This window comes from Grammomys surdaster, unplaced genomic scaffold (assembly GCF_004785775.1).
Source record: "Grammomys surdaster isolate TR1022 unplaced genomic scaffold, NIH_TR_1.0 126546, whole genome shotgun sequence".
In the NCBI taxonomy this organism is placed as follows: domain Eukaryota; kingdom Metazoa; phylum Chordata; class Mammalia; order Rodentia; family Muridae; genus Grammomys; species Grammomys surdaster.
The window spans coordinates 10770196-10794212 of record NW_021621338.1 but is presented as its reverse complement, the minus strand read 5'-3'; positions in this window follow the sequence as shown (position 1 = coordinate 10794212).

Genomic DNA, 24017 nt, shown 5'->3' with positions numbered 1-24017 from the left:
CTGGTCAAGCTTTTTAGAAAACAGATCCATATTGCCATCCATTGGGCACATAGAACAGACAACGTTCTTCAATTGGAAAAACAAATTTATAATTCAGATCAGTGAGTACGAAATGAAACAAGAATAGTGAGATTTTTCCATACCAGCACTTCCACCTGGTACATCAGATATCCCCATTCCTGGACAGGCAGCCTGCCTCCTGAGTCAAGACATCCTTTCCCAGACACTGCTGGCATGAATCCAGTCAGCCGTGGCCACTAGCACTTTTCTCTTGACTTTCAAGGATGGACATCTGCCAGCTGATGGACACATTCTTTTCCACTACAGCTATACATTATTCTCCAGGAAGAGTCTATGTTATTCAAGTCTAATAACAAAATCAGTCAGCACAGTAGGTAACATTCACTTGTGTGATGTGCTGGGCACAGTTAAGCACATTGGATGTCCCCACTTTATTCTTTTTCAAGTGTCTATTTCTCTCTCATATTTGTCTGTTATGTGTTGTTGGTTTGATGGTTTATTTAAGTGAGAGAACTCTTAGTCTATTTATATGTTTTTGAACTCATACTCAGAACTGACACAACATATGGAAATGATTAAATACCCTAGGAATTCCAGCAGAAGGTCCCTTCTGATAAGAGAGTCTTCTCAGTAGGAAGAGAAGGGGTCTTGAAGCACAAATAGAATTGGTACTTCTCATACAGGAAAACATTCTATATTTTAAAAAATATATTTAAGTTTTCCTGACCTGAAAGGCTAAGTTTCCATCTATGTGGAAAGTTTGTTTACATGAAACATCTCATTTCTCTTTTTTAAAATAAATCTTTCTTTTAAGATTCAGTTTTATTCTTTCTGATTTTGTGTGTGTGTGCCTGCATGGATATGTGCACATGTGTACAGGTTTCCTTGGATTCAGAGGCATTGGATCCCTGTGCTGGCCTTCAGAGGATTCAACAAGGACCTAGGGAGGGGGCAAAAGAATGAAGGGACAAGAGACACAAAGAAGGAGAGCAAGTCTAGGGTTCTGATCAAGCTCTCAAATTTTATTATACAGCAGCAGGTTATCATAGCAAAATGGGAAGTTTAGGCAAGGATCATTGCTTAAGGCCATCCCACTATCGTATCTGCATTGCCTAAGACCATACCACTATCATAACCAGCTCCCAGAAAATACCAGATGTTCTTTCAATTCCTGGGACCTGAGACTGCAAACGTCTTTCCTTGATCTTGTACTTTAACTGATTAGTCTTTCCAGAACAGCAGGTAATCTCATGGATTTGGCTCCCAGCAGACTCCCTACAGCTGGAGTTTGCAGATAGATGTAAACTTATGGTATGAGTACTAGGAACTGAATTTGGATCCTCTGGAAGAGCAGCAGGTACTGGTAAACTCTGAGACTTCCCTCCAGTCCCAACACCTCAATTCTCAGTAATGCCTGATAATGGAGATGTATATTCAAAGGAATTTACTGTGAGGGTGAGGGATAGAGTGTGGATTGCTTAGATAGCATTTTCCCAATTATTTGATTAAGCTAAATAAACATAATTATATAAATATAATGGAGTCTATAAGCCTTTTCATTATAATTGTGTTCCACACACTTGTAAAATTTATGTGTTTGTTAGGTAGTGATGGCACACACCTTTAGCCTTCATTCCAAGCACTCAGGAAGCAGAGGTAGGCCAGCTCTGAGTTCAAGGCCAGTCTGTCCTTCAGAGTTCGTTCTGGGACAACCAGAGGTATAATGAGAAAGCTTGTCTCCAAAAAACAAAAACAACAACAAAAATTACATGTTAGTCAAAAGAATACTCAAGAGAAGCTCTTAAAATACAAGAGAGGAAAAGAGAAAAAATCACCCGTGACTGAGGTGGTCAGTACTTTAATAGGGAAGAGGCATCAGCCATCACTTCTATGTCATGAGTCGACCCCACACTGCAGAGCTACAGGTCTCCACAGAAACATGATCCATACATATTGTTAAAAGGAGCCTTGCAACAGCCTTTCTATATGAAAAGCTGCACTTGACAGATGAGAAAACAATTTGTTTAATTCAATTTATTCTCCTGGAATTCCTGTCAGCTAAAATATATTCCTGTTTCATACAGAGACATTTCACTGAAAACAGTGCAGGTAATATTCATTTTATTTTAATGTAAAAGTCATACATAAGGATTTCTAGATATATCCTAGTGTATTAGTCAGGGTTTTCTAGAGGAACAGAACAGAGAGAGCAAGTGTATCTATCATATGTAAGGGAGATTTATTAGCATGGCTTACAAGACATGGTCCAGCTAGTCCAACAACGGCTGTCTCCCAGTGGAAAGTCCAGGAATCCAGTAGGTGTTCAGTGCAGAAGGCTGAATGTCTCAGCTGGTCTTCAGTATACTGGAATCCTGAAGAAGAAGGCTTTAATGCCAGTAAAGAAATGAACTTGCCAGTGAGAGCAAGCAGGCAAAGAGAACAAGCTTTCCGTTTTCATGTCCTTTATATAGGATGCCAGCAGAAAGGATGGCCCACATTAAAGGTACTCAAAAGATCTGGATTAAAGTTGGGTCTTGGGTTGTAGTTAATTCTAGATGTAGCTAAATTGACAACCAAGAATAGCCAATCAACACATAGCAAGCTAGTGCTGTCTGATAGCCTTTGTCCCAACCTCTGTCATAAAATCTTTGCCTGTGGGGTGGAGGGTGGGGGTGGGGGGAGAAGTGGTGGTGGTGTACATCTTTAATCCCAGCACTTTCGAGGCAAAGGCAGGCAGATTTCTGAGTTCAAGTTCAATTTGGTCTACAGAGGGAGCTGTAGGACAGCTACATAAAGAAACCCTGTCTCAAAGCCCAATAGATAAATAAGGTAAATAAGGTAAATAAATAAATAAATAAATAAATAAACACCTTCTCCTAACACTTGTTACAGTATCTGAAAAGACCAAAAGGAAAGGCCCAAGCTGACAACTGAGGAGGAAATTCAAAGACAGACAAGTCAAATTTCCGATAAAATTTCCATCCACCATCATTGATGAAGATAAACTGAGAGTTAGATTGTGGGACTGACTGCATGTCACCTTGCCCTGCTTCTGCATCCCCAAAGTAAAGGGAAGGACAAATCTCATGGACTGAAAAGAACTCTCTATACTGAAAAGTAGCCTCTCTCTAACTCAGTTTCTCAACCTTGACATCATTGACATTGACACTACTGATTCTATTGCTCTTATTTTTTTTTAGTGTGTATGTGTTTGTGCCTGTGTGTGTGTGTGTGTGTGTATGTGAAGCGCATCTATGTGTCATAGCACATATGTTAAGTTCAGAGGCCTTTCTGTGGGAGTTATTCTTTCCTCTATCATGTAGGTCCCAGAGATCAAACTGAGGCCATCTCGGTTATCAGACTTGGCAGCAGGTGACCTTACCCACTGAGCCATTATGCACCAAAAGATGCTGAGCAGAGTCTGACCACTAGACGTTTGCAGTGTTCCCATCCTCAGCTTCAGTTGTGACAACCAAAAGTGTATATAGATATTGCCACATATCTCTTGAGCCCCTAGTCCAGAGTCACTGCTGTAATGGAACAGAATGACCAGAGACTGGAAATTCTTCTCAGTCACATCTCTTCTGAGACCCATCATTTTACTCTTTATAGAAGGATGGGCAGACCACAACATCTTAACTGGAGTATGTTATCCTAAAAAAGTTAAGAAAGAGAATCAGGACTAAGATGCCGTGTGGTGCTAGCAGTGACTGAGCTGCTGTTAAGAGGGTGAGCACAAAGAAATGTCCCTGGGGGTAGAAATATTTACCTTAAGGTAAGACATTGTGCAACGGTTTGAATATGCTTAGCCCAGGGAGTGACACTCTTGGGAGGTGTGGCCATTTTGGGGGAAGTGTGTCATTGAGGGTTTGAGTTTTAGGACCCTCACCCTAGCTGCCCGGAAGCCAGTCTTCTCATAGCAATTTTCAGATGAAGATGTAGAACTCCCAGCTCTGCCTGTACCATGCCTGCCTGGATGCTACTATGCTCTCACATTGATGATAATGGACTAAACCTCTGAACATGTAAGCTAGCTCCAATTAAATGTTATCCTTATGAGAGTTGCCTTGGTCATGGTGTCTGTTCACAGCAGTATAAAACCCTAAGACACATGGTTACACATATACTGAAATTCTTTTGAGTTCAACTGTTAAGTGTATGTACTTTAAGTTATTGACATTATGTCTCAACAATAGCAACAGTAAAAATGTGCTCATGAGGAAGAGAAACTAGCATGGGCAGACAAAGGGGAAAAGGCAAAGAGCCTGAAGAGGGACACGCAGGCCATAGCTCTGCATGTGAAGGGGTATGAACATTTTCAAATGAATGTGCAGTTTAGGAAGGTGAATGGATTTTCTTCCAATCCCAACTGATGGCTCTGCACACGCTCCGTGAAGCAAAGGAAAATTAGCATTAAAAGCCTAGGCTGCTATTTAGCTTATCACCAGAACGGAGGATAATAGATCTGCTAAAAAGAATGCAAGAAATGGCTCACCTGTGATATGCCCACAGAAACCAACTACACATGCCTGATAGGAAGCTGGCAGGAATCTGCTCCTACAGTGTTGTGCTAATCTGCATAGACACGACTTTTGAAGGCAGAAAATTTTCTGCTTCCCATTCCTTCAGGGACGTCAACTTTTCTAAATCTACATACCAAAATTTTAGAAAACCCCAAGCATGGGGTAGAATGCAGAAGGCCAGAAAGGGTTCATTGTTCTTGAAAATGAACGCTACACTAGTAAAGCATCATGTCTAGACTAGCAACAGTGAACACAAAGTATGCATAGGGTTATGTGCATAGGGTAGTCAGAATTCCAGAGCAGTAATTGAAATGGGGTAGATAGAGTTGAGAGCTCAGTCCCAGACGGCCTATCTAACAAGGACGAGCTAACTGTCACGTGGCTGTTATTCTCATCTTCACTTCTGACCTGTTACCTTCAGTGACCTCTGTGTGGAGACTAGGAGGCTGCTGCTTTTAGATTTCTTTCTCTCTTTATACTCAGAACTGCCTCCAGTGTCCTCAATATACCTCCTGTGTTTGTGTGGCAACATTTCCTTGATTCACTCTTCCATGCATTCATTCGTTTGTGTAGACATATATCCATGCATGCATGCATTCATCCATCCAGTCATTTATCCATTCATCTACTCACACTTATTTAATTTCTTCTAGGCATTGCTTTATGGATGAGAGTTACAGCAGCAGACTGGATAGACAATATTCTTATTATTTTGATGCTTGTTCCTGGTGAAGAAAATGAGGTGAGTGAATAATTAAATGTGTATGTATTTGGGATTGATAAATGCTATCACGAAAACAAAGCCCAGGACTGAAACATTGACTGAGGGGGGGAAACGTTGAAAAGATGTAGTTGTTTGTTTGCCTATGAAGGCAAAAATTCCAAAGACCCAGGAAAGAGCCCTAAATACATGGGGTTCAGTGGATGTTGCATTGTGAATGGCCTGAGAGCTCAAGTGTGCATCTGTTCACTAATGGATTCATTTCTATAGCAAAATCCTTAAGTGACCCTTGCGACTCAGGGTAGTCACAAACATTGATGCCTCAGCTGGCTCATGCTCAGCTTCCCCAAACTGCTCGTGCTAGGTGATTTTATGACTTCATGTAGTGATTGAAAAATATATCTGCAAGAGGAGAAATCCCTTCTTCTGAGTACTTTCTGCAGTGTGACACTGTGAATCCAAAATAAAAGCATTACATTCAATACTATGTGTTCATTTTTAACAACAAAGTCCAATAGAAAGAGCATCACTCTGGCTATTTACTTGAAATCTTCCTGAGGGTTAAATTTCCCAAAACAGAAATTCTGATAGAAATTTCTAAGTATTGTTTATCTAGGTCAAGTAATATTTTTCTGACCTCTAATAAGCTCTTAATCAAATGTGGCCATACTTAGTCAAGAACCATTTCGGAGCTGTGTCTGTGCACCATCATATACTTTCTGTAATTGCATATTATTAAAGATGAAATGAAAAGATCTAGCTCTTAGTTCCGTCATCTAATCATCCTCTGGCCTTACAGTGGTAATAATGGTAGTTAGTATTTATGACAGCTAGCTCAACCCCAGCATTACACTTCAGTTACACACAACATATTTAATATTTGCCTCTGGAAAGAAGTGATTCATCACTGTGTCCTTTATGCAGCTGAGAAACAGAGACATAATCAGGATTTGACACTTTCCCAAGGTCACATTTTGTGTGACTTCATTGAATTTCAGACTGTGCTTGCCTGGGCTACAGTCACATATTCACAGAACACTCTGCCTCTTTGGCCCTGTTTCCTTGCCTATATTTGTCTTCCTCTCCTAGGTAACTGGAAATTCCGGGGATCTGCACAGACTGTTTCCAGACTTGGTGTGGGAGTGAGAGGGTCTGGCTTTCAGCCAAAGATTTAGAGCAAAGTAGGGCAGGAGCCAGAGATGGAGGCCAGAGGAGGGCCAGTGTGTGTGTGTGTGTGTGTGTGTGTGTTTGTGTGTGTGTGTGTACATGTATGCAGCAGAAAGCCTGCAAGACTGAGCATGCAAATTTGGGTGGCAAGTTAGAAATATAGTTAGAGTCTGAGAGGGCAAGTGATGGAAACTTATCAGAGGAGGTCCAGAGCTGAGGATGCTGGGGTGGAGTGGGGCTGCAGAGGTTCCAGATACTCTTTTCACCTGCCATTCATGGCACAGAGGTGATAATGGTAGAAGATGTTTGTTCCTGCAGAGGTGACACACATTATTCTCGCCTGCCATTCATGACACAGGCATAGTGACAGCTCCTGCTTATGATCCCATGCATATCAAATGAGAGCATTTTCAAGTTTTAAGGTGAGATTTTATTTCAAAGGATTATCTGCGTTTATGCACATTGGGATCATGTGAATCTTTTTTATTTTTTAATTTTTTTTATTTATTTTTATTTTTTTAATTTTTTGGGGATCATGTGAACCTAAGCATCTGTGTTTCACAGTATCTTGACCTAGGACACAACAGTTAGGTACAGGAGTAAATGGAAGGTAAGAACTTTGTTTGGCTATCAGATCAGATAACTTTTTGGCTTTATCACACCATTGAAGGGAGATACTACATATAGGAGGGTCAATAACACTGCAAGATGAAACTCTAGTTGGCTTATAGGTGATTGTAGGTGACATGTTGATAGAAGGGATACACGACTGAAAGCACATTGTGCTTATACCAGTCCAAAAGCTGTCTGCAAGCAAACCTCAAGCTCATCACTCTCAACTCCAACCTTGGGAACCAAAACAAAAGAAAACAAAAGAAAACCAAGAAAGAGCCTAATGAATAGATGTTCAGTTCTGCCCATCCAGAGATTCTAATGGGTTTTAACGCAGACATTTGAAAATATCCTCTGTCCTGGATCCTCCTGGTTCTCTGGGCTTGTAGTTCTGATAACCCTTGCCCTTCCTTCTCACTCACATGCTTTTCTAGGCACAAGCCAAGACCTTCCTTTCCTCACTATAGATCTGTTATATAAATGTAACCACTGATAAATTTTTGAGGTTCTCTTGTACCACCACTCCAATTGAAGCACCCACTTATGGGAATTTCTGTCTGTAGGTGCCCATCAGTCTTCTTTAGTGGCAAATCCACCCTCCCCCAGGATTTGAGGACTGCCCCTCCCTATGAGGTAATGTCCATAGCACATCAGGGTATTGTAATGATATGCAGACCACATACAGAGGATCGCTAATTACATGTTTGCCCAGTATTATGTCATAGGCTCATGCGGAGCATGCTACTGGGGACTGATCTAGATAGATTTAACTGTCAACCACTGCCTAGAATCACCTGAAAAAAAAAGTTTCAACTGAATAATTAGTAGTCTTTGTCAGATTGGTATGGAAGTACATTGTGAGAGATTATTTAGACTGTTAATTCAGGTAGGAGGCCCAGCCCATTATCAGTGCTATCATTTCCTGGGAAGGTTCTCTAGGAAGCTAGATGAACATGAATGTGAGTCTGAATGAGCCAAACTGTGAGCCAGCAAGTAGAGTTTCTCTGTGATTGCGGCTTCAAGTTCTTGCTCCGGCTCTTGCCCTGACCTCTCTCAATAATAGACATTGACCTGGAAGTATGAGCCAAAGAAGTCCTTTCTGTCTCTAAATTTTTCTTTTGGTCTAAGTGTTTTATCACAAAAACACAAAGGAAACTAGAACAGGGTGTGCTATCCTCTCTGCAACCTAGGATTAACCTGAAATTAACACCACATCGAAGCAGCTGGCTTCAGACTGAATCTACAAGGTGATAACTGGTAGGGCTGTAAAACTTGTTCCTGGTGAAGCTGACAGAAAGAGCAAGAAAAGAGTGGGCAGAGACTAGTGATTACCTGGCATGAAGGCTTGGCAAAAACAGGAGTAGAAAGATGGAAGCATTGTAGCTTCCTCAGTCTTGGAGAGAATCAAGACCTAGACAGTTCTCTGCTGGGCATGCCCTAGCTCCCTGTCAAATCATTGGGTGAATAGGGATTGGGTATTTACACCAACCAGCCTCAGGCCATAATCCAAGAGGATGAGCACAAGGGTGTTGCTTCAGTGGCGTCAGCCTCCTGTGGTGAAGGAATCACTACTCCTGTGTATGCCCTGCATTACTCCTGAATAAAAGAAAGAAGCAGAGGAACTAGTGAAAAGATCCTGAAGCAGAAAAATGGAAAATACATACCTCATGAAGTAGAGAAAATAGTGAAGAGTTAAAAATACAGACCAATGTGGGGCTGGAGAGATGGCTCATCCAGCACTCACATGGCTGCTCACAACTGTAGCTTTAGTTCTAGGGGATCTGACCTCCCTGTTCTGTACCTTACAAGCCCTGCATGTTTGTGGAGCACAGGCACACATGCAGGTACACACCTGTATATATAAAATAGAAACATTTTGAAGAAGAAAATTTGAAATAGCCTGGATAGCGGAGGAGCAGAGAGCAGTGACTGATCAGAGACAACAAGACTGTAAGGGGCCAGGGCAAAAATGGTAAATGTAACATTCAAACATAACAGCGAATACCTTCCTCAAGCTCTCGGAATTTATACAGAGATGGTTCACCCAGCATCTATGTGCATTAGTGAAAAGATTCAGGCAGAGCCTGGGATTTTCAAACTTTTTACATACTTCCAATTATCTTGTAAGAAAAACGGGGTCTATAGGTGGGAGGGCTATACTTCTCACAGCATTTTTTAGATGGTATATACATTTAGAAATGCATAGAGTATAGCTGCACATGAGGCAAAGACGTGCTATAAGAACAGTGCAAAAATCTGATTGCAACAAACTTTGACAGTGCAAAGCTGAATGAAGGACAGTGATGCAGAGAAGCCGCTTTGCAAAGGGCTTACGTCAAACATAAGGCATGTATGGATGAAGTCTGAAGCATCATTGCAAGAGCTAGGATATAGCACAGTGGTAAAACATTTGTCTCATGAGAACAATGGCCTAGATTTGGCCCTCAGTGCACACACACACAGACACAGACACACACACACAGACACACACACACACACACACACACACACACACACACACATGCACACAGGGCAACTATGATCTTAAGGTCAAAGAACACATAAGAAAACAATTTTGAAGGTGATATAGCTGGTAGTAAACTTGTCGTGGTGGGTTACACGTGTTCATTCAACTATGGCTACAGGACACACAGACAGCGGCTGGATGAGTACGGGACCCCTAACATCTGCGTAGAAATAAGTTGGGCATTTATAATCAGATGACACGATTCCATTTCTCCTTTTACTAAGCAAAGCTGAAACAGTAGGAGGGCCAACGTTCGAGTTTCTGTTGCCCTTATGCTTGTTTGTCATAAAGCAGGATTGTGTCATTACTGTATGCACCATAGCGGCTTGTGGAGAACCTTGAGTAACTAACTCTGAGGTCATGTGTTTAGGCAGTGATGTGCACGCTGAGGTAGACAGGCACTTCTTTTGTGTGTCAGGAACCCCTCACGGCAGCAGGCTGAAAGCAGCACCTTTTTTGTGTTCTTCCCTCATCCCCACAGTAGTCTGAATAACTCTTATATTTTTGCCCTATTCTCATGGACTTATAGGAGTCACTGAATGATATTCTATAGTTAAGTTTCTTATTCATGGAGAACCTATTATAAATTGACGAAAAACTCTAGTTCTTTTGAGATGATTGCTTAACCCTGAGGTGCTCTGCTGGATTTCAAGGTGTCAGTATCTGAAGGGCATTGCTCTGCAGAGGTCTCGATTAGCAGGCAGCTTGGAAATTGCTGGAGACTCAGCAGTCAGAGTGGCCTTATATCATAGGCAACACCACCGAAACAGTGGAAAACTATCAGAAACATTTTGAACAGTTAATCCAAAAAGCTCTTAAATAAAGAAAATCTGCTTTGGATCAGGGATGGAGATTAAGACAGAACCAGGAACATTTTAGAGAAAGAGGCTTACTGTGGACTGAGTATGGAATCAATTTGCCACAAGCTTGGTGGCATAGTGTGTTTATTTGCCAATCACTTCATCATGACTTTTTACATTATATTATCCTTTATAAAGTAACAGGTTGTTTCCAGACACAGGTTATTGTCTAGAGGAAGTGGGTATCTTTGTTCTGGGAAATGTTTCAGACATCTTAAAGCAATGGGGTTCGTCTCCCTCCTGAACTTGACCTTGGCTCAGAATTCATGTGGCAGTGGGCCCAGGATTCTCTAGAATTTTCTCTGCTCTGCCTAAGTGGGTCAGGAGAGCAAAGCTCTGCTCGTTGCTTTTGATTGTGTATTGTATCCACAGAATATTGATTCTCTGTTGAAGAAAGTGAGAGAGGTTATTTTTTTCCTGTGCATTGTCTATTTTGTGTGTAAAATGCACAGGAATGCATTTTAGCTGACTTTCCCTTTAAAACAATAGATGCCAGAAAGGATATCCTCTCTTTAAGACTAATTTCAAATCAGTAGACTAAGGATTGGCTGAACAAAGGTTAATGTATTTCAAAGTCACAGGGAATATTTTCATTATTATTCACTTCTTCATTGTCAGTATCTTTATTAAATAAATAATTTTGCCTTTACATTGCTGTTTTCTGAATAAGTAAAATAACAATGGATGAAACATAATTATCCTTTAAGAGGATCTTTAAGTAACAAGTTCATCTCTGCTAGCATCTGCATAAATTTATTTTATTTTTAATATTACTGTATCTAAGTGTTTTTAGATTAGTCTATTCAATATAAATGTACACATATAAAATATACATACATTTTTGAACTAGCTTGTTCAATTCCATCACATTAATATGCCAAAGGACTTAATTCATCATGTGGTTCTGGTTCTTTCATTGGCAAACATCTCTTTGCAATGTCACAGTTGTCAGAGGAAGAACAATAGTCAGGCCGATCAACTTCATGCATGTATTGGCAAAGATTTGTCCTTTCTTTTGTCTTTTCATCCATTGCACAGCAGAGGAGGGACATGGTCTTCTTTACCTTATGTTAAAATGACTTCTGCTAAGCTGAGAATAGATCATAGACAACAAGGGAAGAAGCAGGAAGGTCAGTTAGAAATCTGTTCATCGATATAAGAAAGAGATGGAAGTGTGTGGACCAGGATCCCAGGTTATACAAGGTGAATCCTGATCAACTTTCAAAAGATGAGCAAACCCGACAGGTTGGAACTGGGAAATGAGAAAACCTAAGGAGATGGCCAATGTCAACTTTATCTTAAGAGACAGTAGAAGCATTCCACGGAGCTATCCAGGGGACCAAACAGGGGCAGGGAGGGGCAATCTCATGAGCTAACTAGAGTAACTCTGCATGGCTGTTGTGTATATCGGCTATCTGTAAATACAGTTGATCTTGAAATTGACTGAATGTGAAAACCATCCAGAGTACTTTAAAAGGTTATTGATGGTTGAGCCTACCATCTAAATTCTAACCACATTTTGGGAGAGGGGCTTGGCCTGTGGTCTAGGAAGCTGACTCCTTCATCAACCATGGCTGAGAATTCACTGTGGTAACATTTTTACTGAACAATTTAAAAAGAGAAGAGCTAGTGTTAGACCTAGAAATCAGGGACGGACTTTACATTTCAAATTCTTATCTTTCCATGCCCAGGATGTAAAACCTTCTGAATTTCTTTGAAGGAATATCTTCCTTGGCTCCTTGCCTTAACAGTGGAGATGCCTGTCCCCTGCCACCCAAGGCCATCTTCCAGGATCTCCAGTCTCCTTCCCCTGGTGTAGACAGATGGTCACCTTTGACTGCAATCCAACTGGTTGGACACTTAAATATCAAAACCAGTGACAAGTGACTTGCTGGAGCACTAGTAGCTTTGTTAAGAGTTGCCCCCATGATTTTCCAACCATGAAATCATTCTGGAGTCTTTTTTCATGTCTCTCAGCCACTGAGACATGTTGGCCTTTATAACCAATTCTCAAGCTTGGTTTTCCTTGATTCTGTCAGGTCTCTTCTTCTTACCTTCAATCACATTGATAAATTAAATTCCCCACTGTTTATGTAAAGCCAGTGCTTGTAGCCAAGATCACCACTGACATAGAATGCTTAGGTAGCACTCTTTCCTGCCTTGTGTCATGTCATTATTCTGGCCCATTCCCATTCATTTGGCAACTGTACACTGTGATTCATGTGTTGGAAAAGATCAAACAGCAACAATAATGATCCATTGAACACTGCTTATTCAGTGGGGGAATAGATGGCTATAAGCTGGTGCCAGGATCTCTCAGAAGTCCTGCCGATCATTTACAAACTAGCACAGCTACCAATAACAGTAATTTTTAATTGTCTACTTCTAGAAATTACTAAAGTTTAATTTAACACCTCTTATATGCCAAGTGTTTGGTTGAAAAGCAGTATGTATTTGTACAGTAAAGACTGACACAGGTACCCTGGCAGAATACCAATGTTAAGGCACATTCTCGGTCTCCAGAGGAAGAGGAATTTGTGCTATCTGTAGTCTCCAGGAAATAGAGCTCGGTGTGGTATTTAAAGTGTAAATGATTCATTGTAGGAATCCGTCTGTGAAGGCTATAGGAGGGGTCACAGAAGTGTCGGACTCTTGAAGTCGGTCTGTAAGTATGGAATCAGAGGGGCAGTAATGAGGACTTGTGGGTTCTCAGATTGCAAGGCAGCTCTGAGAATGTGATGGTTAGAATCTTGTCAACTTGACACCAGCTAGAGTCATCTGGCAAGAGGGAACTCAACTGAGGAATGTTTCAGCCTGTCTCTTGGGGCATTTGCTTGATTGGTGGTTGATGTGGGAAGGATCAGCTCTCTGTAGGCAGTGCTACGTACCCCTGTGCACTGGTTTTTGTTGCTTAAAAAGAGCTACCTGGGGTCCACCTGGGATGGCTGGCAGAGACATGAGCCTAGCATAGCAGCCCTTTGAGAAGCTCTACTGAGCAGCTGCTTGAGACAGATGCAGATACCCACAGATAAACATTGGACCGAGGTTGGGAACCCTTATGGAAGAATTAGGGGAAGGACTGAAAGCCTTCAAGGAGATGGCAACCCTATAGGAAGACCAAGAGTGTCAACTACCTGGACCTCTGGGAGCTCCCAGAGACTGAGTCACTAACCAAAAAGCGTACAGAGGCTGGTCTTAGGCCCCTGTACATATGTAGCGGAGGGCTGCCGTATCTGGGCTCAGTGGGAGAGATTGAGCCTAATTCTGAAGAGACTTGATGCCTCAGGGTGGGGGGGATATCATGTGGGGTCTTCCCTCTCAGACGTGAAAAGGAGGAGGATGAGGGGAGGAACTCTGTGAGAGGGTCCAGGAGTCGGGCAGCATTTGGAATCACAAGGATGTTGGTGCCCATTCCCTACCTCCCAGCTAGCTAATGTTTTCCTGAAGTGAGATGTGCAATACACAGGAAGCCATAGGAGGCAAGGGAGGAGAAATTTACTTTTCTAGTTTCAAGACTGTCCTCTCCTGCTTGCCTTGATCACATAGGGCAAAAAGTAAACCTTGTGAGTGCTGTCGTTCTGGTTCTGTGCAGTTTAACCTCAGTCTGTTACTTAGGGACTGTGAGTCTTTTTCTGAAACATTAATGTGTTTTCTTTTCTTTGAGGAGGGAACAGAGGTAGGCTGGAGAGAACCCAGACTTTGTTGAAGGATGTTTGAGAGCACTGGCTTCACCCTTCTGACCTGTTCATGTTGTCTTTTTTGCCCCCCTTTTTATGTATCAATTTTGGCTCTTTCTGTATGAAACTGCTTTTTTGTTTTTGGTTTTGGTTGTTTTCCAGTACATCCACACATTCTTTAAACGTTTCCTCTGGTCTCAAATTCTTCAGCAGTCACTCCTATGTTATTCTGCACCTATTCACACTCAGAAGCTGACTCTTCTCTCCTTGTGCTTCATCATTCTGCAGCCTACTCTAGGCTGACATCACACTCAGTGTTCTATAGAATTCCATGGGTCAGGGCAGCCAAAGACGCCCATAGTGGTTCTCTGTTCTTCTTTGACCTCAGCACCATCAAACACAGGTGGAAGCTCCTCTTTAAGAAACACTCCCTGTGGTTTCTATCTATCACAATCTTCTGACTCCTGCCTCTTCTGTTCTAGTCCTTCTTTTTCTCCCTCACTGTCAGCAGATTGTTTTCTCAACAAAATCTAAGTTTTGAAGTTAAATCTTGTTTTTGTATTTAGACCCTAGGTGAAAAGTTTTATGGGACAGGGTTGGATTTCTCTCCTGGAATTTCCTGGTCAGAACACTATGGCCTTTACAAGTCGGGATGCTTATTCTATGTGGACTGTTCTGTGCATTAGAAGTCTTCTTATCTCTGTTCTCCAATGAGTTTAATTATTTTCAGTCCTTTCGGTTGCTCTCACTTCCAGTAGCAAGCCCTGGAAGCAGAATTTGTGCAAAGAGCTTATTAAGGAAGAGATCCCAGGAAAACTGTGACAGAGATGAGGCAAGTGGAGAAAGATCAGAAAAGAATCAAGGAAGAGGGTTGTTTCATCGTAGACAGGCTTGACAGAAGGCCTAGGTCCAGCAGTCACTGATTGGGTTATCCCAATGCAAGGTTGTTGTTATTGATGGTATTTTTATGTGTGTGTGGTTGTTGGTATGTGTATGTGTGGGTGGTTGTTGGTGTGTGTGTGTGTGGTTGCCGATGTTTCTATGTGTGTGTTCATGCAAATGGTTGTGGTGAGGGTATTTGGTGAGAACATTTGAGACATGAACTCCCATGCTGTTTCAGCTGCTTGTACTTATTTATAGGCAAAATAGTCCAGCAGCTTGAAAGAAATCTTCATCTCCGAAGACTATAGTAGTTGTAAGCTCTTCTGAGAACACATATCAAAACAAAACCACTCAGGAACCAGGGCACGGACACTCAGCAGTAGTCAGAATATCCAGTGGGCAATGTAGAACTCAGGCTAGGTCTGTGCAGTGCCACAGTGGGAACAAGAATACAACAGGGTGGGCAGAAGTACTGTTGAAGGAGGAAGACAGTGAATTCGACTCTTTACTGAGGGGTTCTTTGCAGACCTGTTTTTCTGGAAATCTTACAGTGCTAGGAGAAACAGCTCTAAGAATTCCAGTGTGAGTTCCTGAAAGCTGGCACAAGGGACCACTTCTAGCCTCTGGCCCAAGAATTACTCCCTGAGACCAGCTATGTACCTCAACTATACTCAGAGACCTGGCCTGCAGTTGCCAATCACAGCATGTGTCTACTCTCCTCTCCTCTTCTCTCAGCTGCCTGACAGGACTTCCTGTGAGGTTGTGGGTGTTCGCCCACATGCATGCATGACTTCCCCTCACTGCTGGCAGTAACTTGAAATGACTGTTTTGCTGTGTCCTTTGGGATGAGATTTTCTAATTTTAATCATGAACTTAATTTGATAGTTTTAAAATGGAAAAAAGGAATCCTCCTATTAAGTAACAGGAAACTCCTGAATAAAATGTAATTCTTGTAAATCTTAAAAGAACATCAAATGCAGGCTGCAAGGCAATATACTCCAGGCTCAGAATATTGAAAGCAGATGGGTAATATAGTCATTCAGTTCCAATACATAAAGATGACTGAGTTTTAATATTTTAACTTTCATATTTAACATTTATCTACATTTTCTTATATAAATAGCAACTTGTTGTGATAATAAAAATTTCCTTGATTCTCTTTCCTTCAAACAGTGGCCCCTGCTTTCTCCTCTTGAGTGTGAGGAGGAGTGGCTGACCCACTTTTCAATGAACAGTGGCAGAAGCAGGGGACCATGACACTAGACACTATGTCAGCAAACACCTGCTGATCATTTGTCCCATGTAAGCTAGCTAACATGTCGCAGGGGATGCTTAAGCCTTTTCACATGCTGGGCCTGTGGAAAAAGCCACGTGATAACCTCTGCCCACCGCCTCCTGATGGGTATCTGTCCCCAGTCCAGGCAAGTGAGTCTTTCAGAAGAAGATACTATAGCCACAGAAAAGGTCAGCCCTGGCCAAGGTTCCGACTAGAACTTCCTGAAAGACTGAAATCGCCCAACTCCTTACCCACAGAAGAACATGAGATAATGTCTATCTGATGACAATGTTTAATAGAACAATAGATTGTCAGGACAGAGATATTGGTATATTCTGTCACATTTTCAAAAGGTTCTACAAGTTTATGCACTCATCATAAATAGAGAAGACTATATTGCTATGTCTTTTTCAGTTGATTTTATTGAGCAAAATGATATTTGCTAGTGCAGAAATAAAGTTGCTCTAAATTTTAGATTCATTTATTCTCCTTTTTTAGGTTACAGTGGAAATTTCAGTCTTAAATGATAAAAAAACAAAAAGAAGTATTAGCATAAGCACTTCAGAGGTGAAAAACATTGGTTTAGTCTTCGCCCTTTATTTAGAGGATTAGAAAGAAAGAAGACATCTTTATACCATGTATTTGATCACTCATGTAAATGTTATTATCTTGTCACTGTAAAGTGGACTTTTTGCCTAAAATGTGTTTATTAAGAATGGCAAAAGTTTTGTGCAATCTTTTCTTTAGTAGACTTAAGGACTATTGATCTGAAACTTTAAAATGATTATTATTTCTTTGAGGCCAGTATATCTGTGAGTTTTGGGGTACAGAGCAGTAACAGTTATTGACAGTCTTTTTTTGTTTATTAAAAATGGGGGTTGACTTAGTTACTGTGATGTTGTTGTGAAGAGAGATCATGACCAAGATTATAAAAGAAAGCATCTAATTGGGGAATTGCAATGATCATCATGGCAGGAATCATGGTGGCAGGCAGGCAGTATGGCATTGGGACAGTAGCTGAGAGCATATATCTGGTACATAAAGGCACAGTAGAAAAAGAAATTAGAAACAGGCTGGTGTATGCTTTTGGAACCTCAAAGCATGCCTAGTAACACATCTCCAAACAAGGCTACACTTTATCCAAGCAAGACCATACCTCCTAATCTTTCCTACCAACTGGGAACCAAGCATCCACACATATGAACCTATGGGGGCCATTCTCATTCAAGCATATGAGACACAGCTCTGGGGCATGTTTGTCAGGGAATTTGTAGAGAAGTTTAATTGAGTGAGTGCCACCATTCCATGGATTAGGATCTCAGAATAAATAAAAAGAACATGAGCTGTGTACCATGTTTTCTCATGTGGCCTCCTGTCTGGGCAAAATGTTAGTGACCATCATGGCTTTCCCACCATGGTAGACTGTACCCTCAAGTTGTGACCCAAAGTAAGTCCCCCTTCTTTGAGTTGCTTTTTTCAGTTGTTCTGTATTTCAGAAAACTGTAAGCAACTTCCTGTGGGTTTCAAAAGTCTTGAAGCAGAGGAAATACAAGTTTTTCTTTCCTTCTTAAAGAAATCATCCAGATAGGAATAAATATTGTGAGAACATAGTATCTTCTGTAAGTGAGATAATAGAGTTAGACCTTAAAATGATGCCTCAACTTTTTATGAACACTCTAGAAAGGATCTGCCTGCACAGAGTGAAGCTGGCAATGGGCAGGGAGGAGCTGATGGAGCCCCACCCTCAAGGAGGAGCCTTTGGGAATTGATAGCTGTTGAGGGAGAGTCAATTTTCTTCTGGGATACAATTCCTGACAAGCTACTCAAGTTCTAGTAGATGTTCCATGAAGCACAAGTAGACTCATGAAGTTGCCAGACAGTGTTGGTGCACACTTTTAATCCTAGCACTTGGGAGGCAGAGGCACGTGGATCTCTGTGAGTTCATGGCCAGCTTGGTCTACAGAGTGAGTCCTGGAGAGTCAGGACTATTACAGAGAAACACTGTGTTGAGTAACCAAAAACCAAAACAAACCAAAAACCAAAAACAAACCAAAATCAAAGCCAAAAGCAAAACAAAAATCTCCTAAACCCAAAACTAACCAACCAACCAACCAACCAACCAACCAACCAACCAACCATGAAGTCGGGAGCGGGGAGGTGATGGGACCTGAGGAGGAATTGGTGATGGGGAGTAGATTTGACTGAACACATTATATGCATGTACAAAATTCTCAAACAATGAAACATTAAAAAAAAAATGAAAGGAAAGGACTTCATGTATTAAATCTCCCTGAAAGCTTTGAGAAAAATGCATTGTCCATAGAAACTTTTCAGCAGTGTCCTCTGTGAAACACGGACCTTGTGATTTCTGCTTTCTGAAGCCCTTCCATTCTTTTTCACCACACTTTGAGCTCCCAGAGCTTTTGAGCTCCTTTGAGACTGCTTGCCTGACAGAAGGTAGAGTTGATGTTCTTTGTACCACTCTAAGGCTTAACATAAAGCCACCTTAACATAGGCTGACATTTTAAGCAAGACTCTTAAAACCAAGAAAATAATCCACATCTCAAAATCACTTTTATGTAGCGTGTCAATCAGGATTCTCTAATGCTTTGTTCTTGTTTATTTATCTAGTAAACTACTCTGATGAAATCTGTTCTTAATAACATGCCTTTTTATTTTCATCCAAATGCTCAAATAGAAAGTTATTACCTCCAGCAATTACACACATTGTTCATGAAGGTGTTACATTAGGTGTCTCTCTTCTTAGTGCCTTAGTATTTTATGTTTATGTTTAAGTCCAAATACTTTCATTTAAATTGATCACTCTGCTTATCTGTCTACCTACCTATCATGTAACCATCACATGGCAATTGTAAGACAGATGCACTGATGTCACACATGTGTTCCTTCTCTTTTTGTTTCCAACAAGGGGAGTAAATGTCTGTGCCACCATCCCCAGGCTATTTAAATATATTTTACATTCACTAATTGTGTGTGTTAGCTATGGGCTGAGCATTTCTACTCTAGAAATCCAAAACCCCAAATGCTTTAAAGCCTCAACCTTTTGAGCATCAACATTGGCACACAAGAGGAAAATTCAATATCTGACCTCCTATGACCCTACAAAATGCATCTGCACTAACGATGTTGTAAAAGACTACATTAATGATGCTGTGTGAGACTGCCTTCAGGTGATGTGAACGAGGTACATATAAAATGAATAAACTTGGGTCCTAACACATATCATTATTTATATGCAAATATGTGAAAACCAGAAAACAAAACAAAAATCACAAAAATCCAAATTTCAAACACTTCTACCCAGCACCTTGGCTAAAGGATCTTCAACCCTTCAACCAAGGCACAGCTAAAGAAGATGAAATATGAATAGAGTGTTGAATTTGTTCACTTGAAGAAACTGCCTAATTCCTCATAGAACAAGTTATGCCTAATGAGAACAAGCCAAGAAATAAATGCAAGGGTAAATCATACCTGGCAGCTTGCCAGGCTCCATCACCACACCAGAACTGAAGTTACCTGACTTGGAGTTTATTTTGATACGTACAAGGGACTTATAAATATTTTCTAAGAAATGTTCAGGCTTTGATAAGTGCAATTTCCTCTTGCTCTTGGATTTTATTACATTTTGATTTTAGAGATAACTAGCTTGGCTACATTTATTCCTGTTATCATAAAAGTACTTAATCTCACAAAATAAGGAACAGGGTCTGCATTTGATGGAGGCATGCCTTCTTCTTAACTATATAGAGTGAAGATCATTTCCTTGTCACCCAATCGCTGCAGGTGGCTCTACTCTGTGCTGTAAAATGTTGCTGTCCCTGATCACTGGTCATTGCTTTTGACTGCTGACCTGTGTCCAACCTGTTGCCCTCATACTCAGGCCTTCCGCTGTTGTGTGTTACAAGCTAAATAGTACCCTGGATCTGCTCACAGCACTGATTTAGATAGCCACTGTTCCTCACGGTTTGCTGATGGCTGGACCCTAGTGTCTAGGATCTGAAACAGACTGATTCTCTTATGCAGTTTAACAAACACAGTAGAACTTGGTAGGTAGGCATCAACACTTCCAACCAGTATCCCCTTTACAAAATCACATGCCTTAAGTTTGTACAAAACACACAAACCATATGTTTAAAAATGAGCAATAAATGTAATATATTTTAATGTCCCTATTATTATCAGAAACACTTGTGTGTCCCAGTGCAAGTGTGCCTATCAGTTCTAGCTTCAGTTTTGTTACAAAACACAATGGTACAATACCAAAGCAGAACAAACAATTTTCCATTTTCTATGTTAACTTCTAAATAGTTCACACCCCTGCAAGCATCTGTTTCTAGTGTACTAACGTACTCCATTTCAGCACCACTTTCCCTGGAGGGTTATTAGAAAGTGCAAGTCTGATCACAATGCTATTTTACTTAAAATTAAAGCAAATATTTAAAGGTTCCCTTCGAGCTGCCATGACTGGTTATTTAATCCAGACTCTTGTGTGCTGTCTGGCCCTGGCAATTCTCTACCAGCATGCTTTATGACTTTTAACTGTTCTTCACAGCCTTCCTCCATGAGTTCCATGAAATCATTCATCTTTTTTTTTCCTTTTTTTTTTAAAGTTTTTATTTGTTTCATTTGTCATGGGTGCCTTGCTATGTTAGTCAAGTTGTTCTTAAACTTTTGGGTTTTAAGTGATCCTCTTGCCTCAGCTTCCTCAGTAGCTGAGACTATATGTATGAACTTCACCCTGGCTGAGTTGATCTTGTAAGGGTCCATGCTTTGCTGAAGAGTGATACCCCGAACTCAAACAGTAAACACGGAGTGTTTTATTCTGCAGAAGTCCAGCCTGCTGGTGACTCCCATTACCAAGATAGGAGACCCTGAAGTGAGCTCGCAAGATGAATTTAAAGCACGTTAGGGGAATTCCAAGGAGGGGTAGGTGATCTCTATCTTAATCTTGACTTTGTCTCTAAGGACATTCCAGAGCCAGTGCTGAGGCCTGGGGGTACTGGAAAGTGTTGCTGAGGAAGTCTGGAAACTGCTGCTGACCCATTGTCTTTGCCTCAGACCAGGTGGTGGGGTAGTTTCTGAGACCTCGTTTTACCTGGATTTTCCTAGTTCTTGGAAACAGAGATTTAGGCCTTGTTTCCTGAACTGCCAATTTGGAGCCTGTTGTGGAGTCAGCCTAGCCTTCTCAATCATACTATATGTTATACACAGCACTGTTTCAAACAGTGATATGTAATGATGTGCTTTCTCTGGGTTTACGGCCCTCTGAGTCTAGAGCCGTTATCAGGTTTGTGATGACTGAGCATAGGTTCTACAGAGCATGTGTGGAGTGCATAAATGACATCAAGACAAGTAATGAAAAATTAAACCCACAAATTGTTTGGAAATATGAAGATATGGAATGGCTATCAGGCTGCATGACAGGAATCATTTTCTTTTCAAAGTAGCAGGCAATGGTGAATCAGTCTCTCCAGGACCAGCTCTTTACTCTAGCTTGCTGCAGGGACCCTCAGCCAAGGCTCCCCTCTTGGAAAGCAATACACTGTCATTCTGTTTGTCATATACAACCTTGAGTAACTTGTTACAAGCAGAGTGATAGAGTTGAGAGAGGGATTTCTTTGAGAAAGGCTGGCTGCCTGCCCGTGCATCTCTCTCTCTGGAGTGCCATCACTTTAGAAACGCTGTCTGACTCCAGGCTCGCTTCAGTGCTTCCAAAGCCTTGGATTTTCATCCAGCACAGAAAGGATCATGTAATCAAACCCAGGAGACTGATGTGTATTAATCAAGATCCCTGTCTATTAATTTACAATGAGCAGTGTAGCCAGTGAGCAGATGAGACATTTGGATTAGCTGAATAGTGTGTTCTTAGCTTGTTTGAAGACACAGGAGGGAAGCCAATGTCTAAATTCTCTATTGCTATGTGCATATGGGTGGAGAGAAGCAGGTGGGCTTCACTAAGTTCTGAGTGTCTTAGGCACAACTTCCCCTTTGACTTTCAGTTGCCAGGTAGACTGGGTGACACAATGAGGAACTATAGTCGTATTTTCCCTGCTAAAAGGTCTGTGTCTTTTTCCTGTCTTGAGATCTCATAATGCAGTTTGACCTGGTACCCTGTGTACCCCGGGCTAGGCTTATGACTTAAACTCATGACCCTCTTGCCATCAACTCATCAGCACTGAAACTACAGGCATGTAGCTACATCTGGTTGTTTCTTACCTTTTGACTTCCAACTTACAGGACCCAGTAGCTGTTAGTGTCTGTTACTCTGGTAGTAAGGGGGATATTTTTCAGATAAAGATATGAAACCATCAATTAAAAAAAATTAGGTTTTTTTGTTTTGTTTTTTGTTTTTTCAGACAGGGTTTCTCTGTGTAGCCCTGGCTATCCTGGAACTCACTCTGTAGACCAGGCTGGCCTCGAACTCAGAAATCTGCCTTTCTCTGCCTGCCAAGTGCTGGGATTAAAGGCATGTGCCACCATTGCCCCGTTCAAATTTTTATAGTAGAATTATTTATTTTTTTTCATCACTGTGATTGAATGCTCCACAAGCAGCAACTTAAGGGAAGTTCATTTTGGCTTGTGCTTTTAAGGGCTAAGATCAACCATCAGGGAACAGCATAGCAACAGGAGTTCTGTGATGTATGGGCACATGGTTACTGCTTGATCGTATCTCCACCAGGACAGGAAAAAGACAGAGGCTAGGAAGTTAACCAACTGCTGTAAACTGGAAAGGCCACCCAGAGTGGCCAACTCCCAAGGTCCTCCAATCTCATAAAACTGACCCACCTAGGGACCACATATTGCAACATATGAGCCTCAGGGAGTCATTCAAACCACAGCAAATTAGAACTCCTGAAGACCCTCATAAGCCTGCAGTCAGATTCATTTGAAATCCTCGCAGGTTCAGATTTTTTAAAATATAAGTCTTTGTTCAGTTTATTGTATCCATTATATAGGAACTCTAGTTTCTGTCTTTAAAAGTGGTAACATTATTTGTAGGTTTTTGAGGATAGGTTTTTGTCTCTAACACATTTTTGGGGATATTTGGCTTCTGTCTTGTAAGTGTTGCTGTGTGATAAAGTTCCTTTGCTTACAGACAGAACCTCTCTCTCTCTCTCTCTCTCTCTCTCTCTCTCTCTCCCCCCCCCCCCCCCCCGTCTCTCTCAGTACTCATTCACCATAAAGTCAAATTAGTGGGCTCTCACTGCAGCTTAAAAGTCAAGTAGAATAGATAATACCAGAATGAAAAGTATATAATAAGATAAATACAGTTTTCTATCTATTCTGTGTATTAGATTGTAATATCAAATGTACATTTAAAAATCCAATTTCTAGTGACCAAAATATGCAAACAGCTACTTGGAACACAGAACCTCGCTCTTAGAGTAATATATTAGGGTTGAAGGGTTGGGAAGTCTATTGAAATACCTTGGTCATGAAGAGTCATATTACTGAGAGAACAGTGTGTATTGGCCCGAGGCCTGTAGAAACATCTCACACCAAGGAGTATGCTGCTGCTGCTGACAATATGGGTTGGCTTTTAGAATCATTAACACAGAGTGAAGAAATCTCAACACAAAAAGTCCCTATGAAGTAATTCTATGTGAAATCCTAGAAAATGCTGCTGACTGGCCATCATTTCAGAAAGGAGGCACAAGGCATGTGATGTCCAACATGGGAAGAAAAAGGAGGCAGGAGGAGAGGTGATGGGGGATGAGGACTCTGGCTGC